Raw genomic sequence first — 10,952 nt, 5'->3', positions numbered from 1 at the left:
GGACTAGCCACCCACCTCCTGAAGCCTTTTTCATCCCTGTGGACCCCAACCCACTGGGCTGTGTCTCATTTTTTTTATTTTGACGGGGCCTCTTTTGGCTTTGGGGACCCCATCTCCGAGGCCTTCCTGCTTTTTTTAATTATTACTTTTCGAGGGAGCTGCGTGCCCCTTGGAACCCCATCCCCCGGGCCCTGGCCTTATTTTTTTTAAAATAAATATTTAAAACAGGGAGGGGGCCACGTGGTCCCCCTTCCCTGGGCCACTATTGGACCCCATCCGCAGGCGCCTGGCCTTACGTTGGTGATCACGGGTGAACCCCAATGCCCCGAGGTGACAGCCGGGCGACCCCAATGCCCCGCGGTCCCAGCCGGCACCCCGCCTCCTGCGGGAGCCAGCATTGCTTTTGGGCAAAGGAAGCTGATAACATGTAGCTCCCTTTGCCCAAAAGTCATACTCCTTTGCTTTGTGGACGCGAGAGCAGGCTTCCTGCTCTAGCTTCCACAAAGCAAAGCAAAAGTTTGCAATGACAGGGCGGGAGCAATGCTCCCACCCTGTCATTGCAAACTGCCATGTCCTGGGGTGGGCACCCCGGGTCATTGCTGGAGCCAGCCCTGGGGTGTGGCGGTCCCCAGGGCCATAGAAGGCTCCAGGAGGGGGGCAGTACTTCCACAAAGCAAAGCAGAAGTTTGCAATGACAGTGCGGGAGCAATGCTCCCACCCTTTCATTGCAAACTGCAATGTCCCGGGGTGGGCACCCCGGGGCATTGCTGGAGCCAGCCCTGGGGTGTAGCGGTCCCCAGGGCCATAGAGGGCTCCAGGAGGGGGTCTGTACTGCCCCCTCCCAACATGTATGTAGCCCCAGGAAGGTTGCGGTCTCTGGGGTTTGGGGGGTCTGTGAGGCCCCCCCAACAAATAATTAAGCAAAACCCCAGGGAGGTGGTGGTCCCAGGGGCTCAGGGGGGCTGTGGGGCCCCCCAATATCTGAATGCCCCGGGAAGGTGGGAGTCCCCGGAGCAGCGTGGGGCTGCGTGCCACCCCACACATAATTATATACACACCAGGGACGCGGTGGTCCCTGGGACTCTGGGGTCACGTGAGGCCCGCATATATTTAGCATATTGTCCCTGGCCCATCCAGGGGCTCATTAAAATGAGGTGCAGAAGCCTGCGCTTTGTTTTTTTAAAATTTTCTCTGCAGGATTTGCAAACCCAGCGGGAATCCTGCTGTTTCTTTTTTTTAAATGCTTTTTGAGGCCCTGGGAGTCCCTGTGGGACCCCCTGGCCAGACCTAGGGGGTCAGGGTGTTTCTACCCTGCCCACTTTTCTTTTTTTTTTAAATTGTTTTATTCCCTTTTTTCTTGTGACTCGTTTTTACCAAGTCACATGATGGCTGCCAACATGTCTTGGTTTGGATTGTTGGCAGCCAATCAAAATAAAGCTTTTGATCGGGAGGTTTCGTGGATCCACTGCGGTCACCAGATATCAATATTTTTTACTTGTACATTTCTCAGGAAGAACTGAACGGATTTACACCATTTAAAGCAAAGATTTTACTCTGGACCAAGAGCTACCTCTATGGTGTAATTCCGTTCAGCAGTTCGTGCTGTAGCCGTGGCAAAAGTTCCTATGGAAATGAACATGGAGAAACCGCATTTTGGGAACCCTTTTTTTCCAGCCCCCGTTTGATGAATCACTCCAAAACTATCAAGACACGAGCTGACCAGAGCAGGCCATTAGTTTTGAAAATGTCATGAAGATTTGTCAAACGGCGCTAAAGATATTGGCTATTCGAAAAACATTTTTCCTATAGAAACTAAGTCCTAACTAAAACTACATACTGGCGACTGCCAGTAGGTAATATATATATATATATATGTATGTATATATATATATATATATATATATATATATATATATATGTATGTATATATATATATATAAATTCCACACCTCTTCCGAGGGTGCCGGGACTCCAAGACAGCGGTGCACCCCAGGGTCGGAGGTTGCCCTTTCGTTAAATTATCAGTTTCCCAAAGCGCAAAAAGTTTTTGCCGATGCACTCCACTCCAAGAAAGTCTCACCACTCCAGGATTGTATTTGCAGAAAAGCGGGTTTATTCAACAAATAGTTTCAGCATGGTGTATCAAGTGATGGAAAAAAACACCCAACGCGTTTCGACGAAGAGCTTGTCTTGCTCACGGGTAACATCAATTTAACGTTCAATACATTAAATAAAGTTCATTCAAAGTGACGTCCCAAACAAAAAAGTGTCGGCATAAGTGAAGGACTTCACATTCAACATATTGGCAAGAAGCGGCCATATTTAAGAAGGGTTCCCTTTGTATCACATATCTTTGTTGGTATAAAGTAACTGTTTTAAACGGACCGGTTATGCTTCATTACAATGAATGACAAATAGATAACCATCTTAATAATTTCAGGCGTCAAAAAGTTAAATATACATTCTTGGTATCAGCATTTCGACATAATAAATGGTACATCTTTCACTGCACTGCCTTTTCAATACGGTAATAATACATTGTGTCAATCAAAATTCCAAGCTACCAATACTCAAGTGGCAATCTCCCAATTAGTGTACCAACAGGCAGTGTGTTTGTGTACCTAGTTGTAAGGGCCAACCATGGAACGAAACCATTTCTAATCGTGCAATATCACGATTCCGTGAAAACCCCAGTGGGTGATAATTAATTCTTGAGAATCCCAAGTGGGAAAATATATTGTCTAAGTCACGGTTATTGGACTAAAGAAGTCAACATTGACTATTCATATCAAAATTGTCCAAATGTTTGTTATTCTTCATATTATCACAGTCAAAATAACAAAATAACAAATCCTAAGGATCCCAAGTGGGAAAAATTAATAATTATTAAACAATTATTAAACAATAAAGTCAATTTGATTGTTCATTCCAAAGTATCCAACCATTTGTTGTTCTTCATAGTGTCACAACTTGCTTGCTTTTTCGCCTGAACAAAACAAAAGAAAAACCAGCCTGTTCAAACTTATCGGAGCAGATTAATTGTCTTAGACTTATGCCAAAAGTTGCAAAGAAATACATTCAAAAAAACAGTGATCAATACAGTTATGTGAAATTAAAAACTATGGAAGAGCCAAAAGCAGGAGGCTCAGTAGTCATCACATTAAAACCAAGATGAAATAGAGCATGAAATATCATCACTTCAGGAATTCAATGTTCCAAAGATAATCCTAAACAAAATTACTCCCCCAGATGCCAAGCTAGCTCCTCTTCTGAATTAAGCCCACCAGGGATCTTAGTATCCAGGTCTACAATATAGCAGCTCTCCAATTGTCGTAGTTTTCGTATCCTGTCACCTCCTCTTTTCATTGGGGGGACACGGTCAATGACAAAAAAATTCAGCAGATTGCGATTGCTTTTATGGTGTTCTTCGAAGTGTCTAGCAATCGGCGAGAGTTGGTCTTTGTTGTGGATTGCCCTCATGTCCCCCCAATGAAAAGAGGAGGTGACAGGATACTTCCCGTGCTCAAACTGCAATGTTTGCCACTTGAGAACACACTCAAAAACATTACAACTTGAGCCTGGCAAGACGTGGATACAGAGAGACCATACCAATTGCAACACGCAGAACGTAATATATCTCATTACGTGTCCTTGTGAACTACGCTACGTAGGCATGACCAGCAGAAGGGTCAAACAGAGAATCTGTGAGCTTCGATCAAATATCAGATGTAAAAAATCGACAACCAAGATGAGCAAACACTTCTTAGAACTCAACCACACAACAAACGATATGCAATGGACAGTCATTTCACATATTAGTAATGGTAACAACATCAACCACCGCCTCTTCGAAAAAGAACAGCGCTGGGTCTACAGACTTGGAACCCACATCCTCAGATTAAATGATGACATCCCATGGAACTCTGTGATAAAATGATTATCGGGGGCCCTCTGTTGTTCTTACGTCCTCAAAACTTAGGGGTAATCTAATATCCCTCTTTTTCAGATTTATTGCCAAATCTAACCGGTCGTCAGTGTCAACAAACTCTTGGGCCCCTTAACAACGGGCTCTCGATTGGAGCACCTGACCAAGCCTCTATTTCACTCAAGAAAAGAACTCTTTGATCTTTGAGTCTGCTGTCACTATGACAACAGCCTACATCGACTCTCATTGGTCCACATAACCACAAGATCACGTGCCAACAATCGTAAGATGACTGCGTGCCTCCCCGATTGGCCTACACATGTAGCCCGACCGCGCCCACCCGGAAGACGATCATCACTCAAAAACCTATTTAACGCTCTCCTGGTCTCACCTCTACATCTTAGGGGTCCAGTCGAAGGTAGATGCAGGTACACAGCGGGTGCCGAGCGTCGAGGGCGTGAGTAGAAGCGAAAACCGTCTACTGATTACTCCACTGAGCTAAGTACCTACCCAATGCTATATGACTGACTGTACGTTTACTCCCTTTGTTTCGACTAATTGCAGGGTGTGCCAATTACGTTCCCACCCCCCTCCTGTGACCCATGGTGTGAATCCTGAACACCACATAAGTGAGAAATTTTAACCTGTTAGCGCCATCGCGCCTGCATTTTACTTTGATAGCGATCAAGGAAATACCCTTCCTTTTTAACTACCTTTCATAGCACATATTTAACACATCACTACCCACCTTTAGCGTTTAAAGTCTGGGACTAAGGTGGTGATAACTATATTGTTATTTTTACCACAATTTGTCTCGTATACCACACACTGGAGCACTTTGGATTGACATGAGCGATCAACATCGATATTCTATGTATGTTTTGTCCTACATGTCTGTCCTTGTCTTTTTTTCCACAGGTGCAGAAACCGAAAAGACGGAACCCTCCTGAACCAGGAGTCATTAGGAAGACATAATTTTCTCCTAATTTTTTTGCACTTTTACACCCTTTTTTGTTAAATTTTCACTTTCACGTCCCTAGGTTAGGGTGGGCCTTAGAGAGTCCATTCCACCCAGGTTTAGTACACGCTGAAGTCCTGATGAATGCCAGGTAAATTCATACCGTTTCGTGGCTGAAACATGTCGACTGATTACTAGGAAACTACCACTTAATTAAGTGTGGACGCATTTCCTACACATAATTTTTGATTATCCTGTCCCTAGTGATCTCTAGAATAAAGTTAATTTTGATACACTACGGACTACTTTTAACCAGCCATCACTCACTAGTTCTCTTTACACAACACTGCCTAAACTCACCAACCCGCTCTGCAGTAACATCTGGCGTCGTAGCACACAAAAGAGGCACTCTGTCTCTTTTGTGGGGCCCGATGATGAAGCATGTCATCACTAGGTGGTGAGTGAGGGCTTTCTTGAACACATTAAAATCTTGTCACTCCAAACTTCATTAGTGCCTCTCCATGCCTCGTGCTTCTCCCACCAGCCCACAAACAAGTTTGCGTAGCTGGGGGAGAAGCACGAGCTCATAGAAGTACCCCTGATTTGTTTTTACAATTGGCCTAAGAAAAGGAAATAATTGTTATACAAGCAGAATCTCATCATGTTTAGTGACATGCTACTGTGTGCATGAAATTTGTCCGGTTTCCTAGCCAGGAACCATTTTGTAGCTGTCAGACCTTTTTCATGATTTATACATGTGTATAAGTTAACGACATCTAGCGTTATCAAAAGCATGTTGGATTCCCACAAGATATTGTCCATCATGCGGAGAAAGTCTTGTGTATCCCTCACATATGAGAGTAGGTCCTTCACGATGGGGGCAAGATAAAAGTCAATGAAGCGGGATGTGTTCTCCAAAAGGCTGCCGATTGCCGACACAATCGGCCGCCCTGGTGGTCTTTTAGTGTTCTTGTGAATCTTGGGCAAATGATAAAAGGTGGGTAACACTGGTGATTCACATTGGAGAAATAAAAGTTCATCTGTGTTGAGCATGCCTGCTTCCTTCCACTTACTCAACATTGTTTGATATTCCATGATGGTCTTAGCATATTCATCTCTCTTTCTGGTGATGTAGCACTCTGTATCTTTCAATTGTCTTAGTGCTTCCTGTTCATAGTTCTCCTTACTGAAAATCACAATATTTCCCCCTTTGTCCGAGGGCTTTATCTCAATTGTTTTGTCATTCTTGAGGTACTTGATGGCGTCCCTTTCCCTTCTCGTGATATTTGGGGTTCTCATATCCATTCAATCTTTTGTCATTTTTTCCAAGTCCGCAATTACCGCTTCATTAAAAACATTGATTGCATCATGGGATGCATTTGGCAGTTTTTTAGATTTGTTTCTCAGATTGCTCGGATCTCTCACTTGTGTTGCAGATACAGAATTGCCATCCTCAACTTGTGACCCCATATCCTGAATCTCTTGTGTGGGGGACAATAAAAAATTCAAAAGAGTGTTTGGATCATCTTCTGTGGATTCCTCCGTGGCTTTATCCAAATGTGTTCCCACTTCCACATTTTTAGGATGTTGAAGAAAGATTTTTTTTAATTTTAGTTTGCGTATGTATCTGAAAAGATCTATTTTCGTGTCAGCAAGGTTAAATTCGCTCGCAGGGAAGAAGCTTAATCCCTTCTTCAGGACCTTGATTTCATCCCCTGTTAGTGTTCTTTTTGACAGATTGATAATGTTGTTGTCCTCCGCCTGATTTATCTTCTCCTTCGATTGGATGCACTCCGTGTCACCATCGGGGATGTAGTTGCCTGTGTACCTCCCCTTGCCCCTCTTCCCCCGCCTTGTCCTTCTCTTTGACTTTGTTGGGGGGGGGTGATTTCTTAGTTGTGGGTGCAGACGGGTTTCTTTCATTACCTGATATTTGTTGAAAAAAGGTTTTGCTGTTACCTTCCCTTTTGTTATGGGGCAGTGGGTTGTTCTCCATCCGATGCCTCCACCTCCGACTCTTCTATATCAGCGGCATTTACCCCCACAGTGCCTTGGGCAAGTCGTTTCCTTGTGGCATCGAACTTGCGAGCCACAATATATTGCATATATTACAGATATGTCATGTATGTGCACAATCTTCATGCATGATTGTTCATTGTAGGAGGTAGTCCCACCCATTTTATCCATGGAACTGTTTGTGCCCCCCTCCTAGGAAAATCACTTCTAGATATGCCACTGGTTCAGGACTAACCACTCACTGAGCAAAGTTGCCAGTTTAGTCATAGGAAACATCAAAATATGCAACTGCATTAAGTAAGTCATCAGAGATTTTAGAAGAATTGTTCCAAAGACTTCAAGCACAGCAAGACTAGGCTCACTTATTGACAGCCACCTAAGTTCCAACAGTCTCAGGTAAAAATAGTGAGTGCCTAGTGACCTTCTTCCGAATGGACAATGGAAATACTGACATCAAGTAAAGAAAGTTTGTGTTGTGATATTTCCAGGGCCACACTGTCTATTCATCAATTGTCAAGGGCCCATGTGATCGACAGTAGGTGGTTGAGGGGTTGTTCTTTTGAGGACTACTCTTAAATGGCTGTATGATCAGTACTATAAATAATGTATAAGAAAATCCAGGGTTGATAAAGCATGTTTAGAATTCTAATAAAAGCATTGTTCATACTTGCATCTGAGAGTATTTCATTTTAGACCACTAGATCTTGTAGCATATATGGCCCTTAGCTTCCCACACAGCATCAATCCCTCACTCTGATCTCTCCTTGATACACAGAATTATTGGCATCCCACAACCCCTGTTATGATTACTTTGATTTCTCATAGGAAGATCATCTACAACACAAACCTTCTCTGAGACCTTAAGCAGTAAGTTTAAGACATCTTTTGAGTCTACCAATCAGAGCCCTCACATTAAAAATACACCTGTATATATCTTTAAATGTGGACAAAGTCCAGGATCCAAGTAAACCTTAGTACTACCATCGAGGCTGTCGATATACTAACCTCATTTCCAAACTCTACAAAATCATCATCTTACAATTACCTGCATCTCCTTCCTCTATTGACATCTGCACTTACTCCTCACGCCACCACACTTCCCACAAAAGCGTAATCAGGCAGACTGGTAGTCTTTTCGAATGCTATTTTTTTTACCATGACCTTTGCCATTTGAGACAATCGTGACTCTATTCTCACTTTCATCATCTACTCTTTTACACTACCATTCAACTCTCTATTTTCTCTAGCCCCATAGATCCCCATAGATCTCTTTGTCAGAACCTCCATCAATAAACACACACCCATATTTCAATCAGTAAAACTTTCTTGCAATCCTTTTGATTGGCTTCTCTGTAATTATGGGTATACTCCCAGTACTGTCAACCAGCATTTAGTTTGCTTCTTTACAGTTGCTAGCTACTACTTTATGTCTACACTCTAGCTCATATTCTGAAAGTTTTATGTCTGCAGTAGGCTTAATACATAATTTACAATGTAAACAAGACCTTTCCTCTCCCTCCAAATAAATCTTTTTATCTCAACCAATCTTCTTTTGAAAAACATGGATAACTGGCATTGAAAATACTGGCCTGCTACCTACCTTAATTAAATGACTCAAAGTACTGCAGACTACACTCTACCAATTCAATTATATGAAAATTACTACAATATTTTGGTGACTCGTACAAGTTCAGCAATAAGTTTATGACAGCTTTTGAGTCTACCAATCACAACCCTCACAATAAAAATACATCTCCCCCAGATTTTCAAGGACCAACCAGAGCAAATCGAACTCTGCCTGAACAGCAATGTTTTCTAAGGCTCGGTCCCTCTCTCAGGGTGAACTCATTCCAGGGTGCCCTGCTCTTTATAAAGAATGGGGAACTCTCCCCGGGGCTCCCACCAGCTTTTCTAGAATCTTTACTGATACCACACAGGACACCGCAGAGGTGCCCATCTCCACCCCTCCAGGTTTGGGGATCTTAACCCGACTCCATTTGTATTGGCCGAAGGCAATGGTTCAACTGCTGTTGACATGGAACCATTCTCTAATTCGGCCCTCCAAGTTCTTGTTTGAATTTCTGCTACTGCCACCAAGATCTGCATCTTTAGCAACCCCATCTGGGTCCTTGTCTCAGGCATCCAAGTACACTGCAGGGGTTCTCCTACTCATCGTGGCTTAGCCCCCATGGCTCTCAGTGCCAGCGATGGCCAGGTATTTTCCCTGCACTGAAGTGACATCAATTTTCAGGGCTAGTTCATTCGGCAGGTTGATTAATGGATTACAACTTCCATGGCCACCATCCTGTTATCTATATAAACCAACACGTTTTTTTGAGGTTTGATGAATTTTGGCATTGGGCATCTTAACCTGGCATTTGGTTCATCCCGCAGTGCCAGTTCTGCTTACGAAAAGTAGCCCACTAGGCACTCACATTCAATGCGATGCTCCATATCAACAAGCCGGCTTGTTACCCATTTAAAGTTTGAGAATCGGTTGAGATCTTTTTGGCCCCAAGACCTCTAAACATTCACTGTACCTGATAAACTGGGGGTTACGAGTGCCAGCTATCCTGAGGGAAACTTTAAGAGAACCAGCTACTAGATGGTTTGTTTAGTCTTTCACCGGTATACCCAGGTCTAATGACTGATGTACAGATCAGGAGTCAGGACCGCTATGGACTTCCACCAGAGTTTCCTTTGGTTTCGCCCTGCCCCGGTACAGTTCACCTTCTTTAGGGTCCTAGCCCCCTCGAGGAGGCCACCTTGCAGTGGTTTGTCCTTTTGCATTCCTGCCAGCTCTCAGTGAAGCGAGACTTGGAGGAAAGGCCCATCGGACAAGGCTGGAAGGCAGCTCCAGTCTCATGAATCTGTGTGCCCCCTAGGGTGAGAATGACTGGAAAACAAGGGTGATCCAGGGACACTCACCCTACTAATCCAGAAGAAGATGACCCCCTTTACTTGTAATCAGTGCATGTGGAATGAGAGAGGGGGTCATTGGAGAAAACGCACTAGAACTCATGGGGCCCTGTCTTGGCTTGAAAACTCAAATGAGCCCTCATCAGGACTTCCAGGGAAGCCCAGCCATCTGGACATGCCATAGGAACTCATTGTATGTTTAGTATTTCACCGGTATACCCAGGTCAGATGACTGATTTACACATCAGGAGTCAGGACCGCTATGTACTTCCTCTAGAGTTTCCTTTGGTTTCAACCTGCCCAGGTACAGTTCACCTTTTTTAGGGTCCTATCCCCCTCGAGGAGGCCACCTTGCAGTGGGTTGTCCTTTTGCATTCCTGCATGCTCTCTGCAAAGCAAGACTTGTAGGAAAGGCCTATCAGACAAGGCTGGAAGGCAGCTCCATTCTCATGAATCTGGGTGCCCCCAAGGGTGAGAATGACTGGAAAACAAGGGTGATCCGGGGACACTCGTCCGACAAATCCGGAAGAAGATTACCCCCCTTTACTTATAAACAGTGCATGTGGAATGATTGAGGGGGCCATTGGAGAAAGCATACTCGAACTCATGGGGCCCTGTCTTGGCTTGAAAACTCAAATGAGCCCTCATCAGGACTTCCAGGGAAGCCCAGCCATCTGGACATGCTATAGGAACTCATTGTACATGTCCAGATGTTCGGGCGACTAGATGCCCAGACTAAAGGGACAGCCATCTGGTCACACCATAGCTTCTGAAAAAAGATTCCATTCACCATTGGAGGGGAAATGGACTCTTAGGCCCAGGATCTTGTAGCCTGAGCTGGTGATCAGTAGAGGGGCTGTGACGGGTTTCATGAGCTCTGGCCGGGGGCCTGGTTAGAGTTTCTGAACCCAGACAAGCAGGGGCGTCCTCCCTGGTCCCCTGAGACCCTGTTCCTCTGAGACCCTGTTCCGTGCACTTTGTGATCCAGCAAACTGGAGAAGGGAGCCCAAGGTGGTAGCTTTCAACCCAGGGCCCACCAGGGCTATGACATGGGGCCCGGTCAGAGGTTCTGAACACTGACATGCAGGGAAGACCTTCCAAGGCCTAAGTGGCCTCATCCTGTGTGCTTTGTAA

At 44.6% G+C, this 10,952-nt stretch overlaps 1 pseudogene; it reads right to left on the bottom strand.

The window, feature by feature from the left end:
• Positions 1–8,591: 8,591 nt before the first annotated feature.
• Positions 8,592–9,721, bottom strand: LOC147683515 (28S ribosomal RNA; annotated as a pseudogene).
• Between the last annotated feature and the right edge of the window lie 1,231 nt (positions 9,722–10,952).

Source organism: Lissotriton vulgaris, chromosome 11 (genome assembly GCF_964263255.1).
Source record: "Lissotriton vulgaris chromosome 11, aLisVul1.2, whole genome shotgun sequence".
NCBI classification, from domain to species: Eukaryota; Metazoa; Chordata; class Amphibia; order Caudata; family Salamandridae; genus Lissotriton; species Lissotriton vulgaris.
This window is presented reverse-complemented; position numbering and strand designations above follow the sequence as displayed.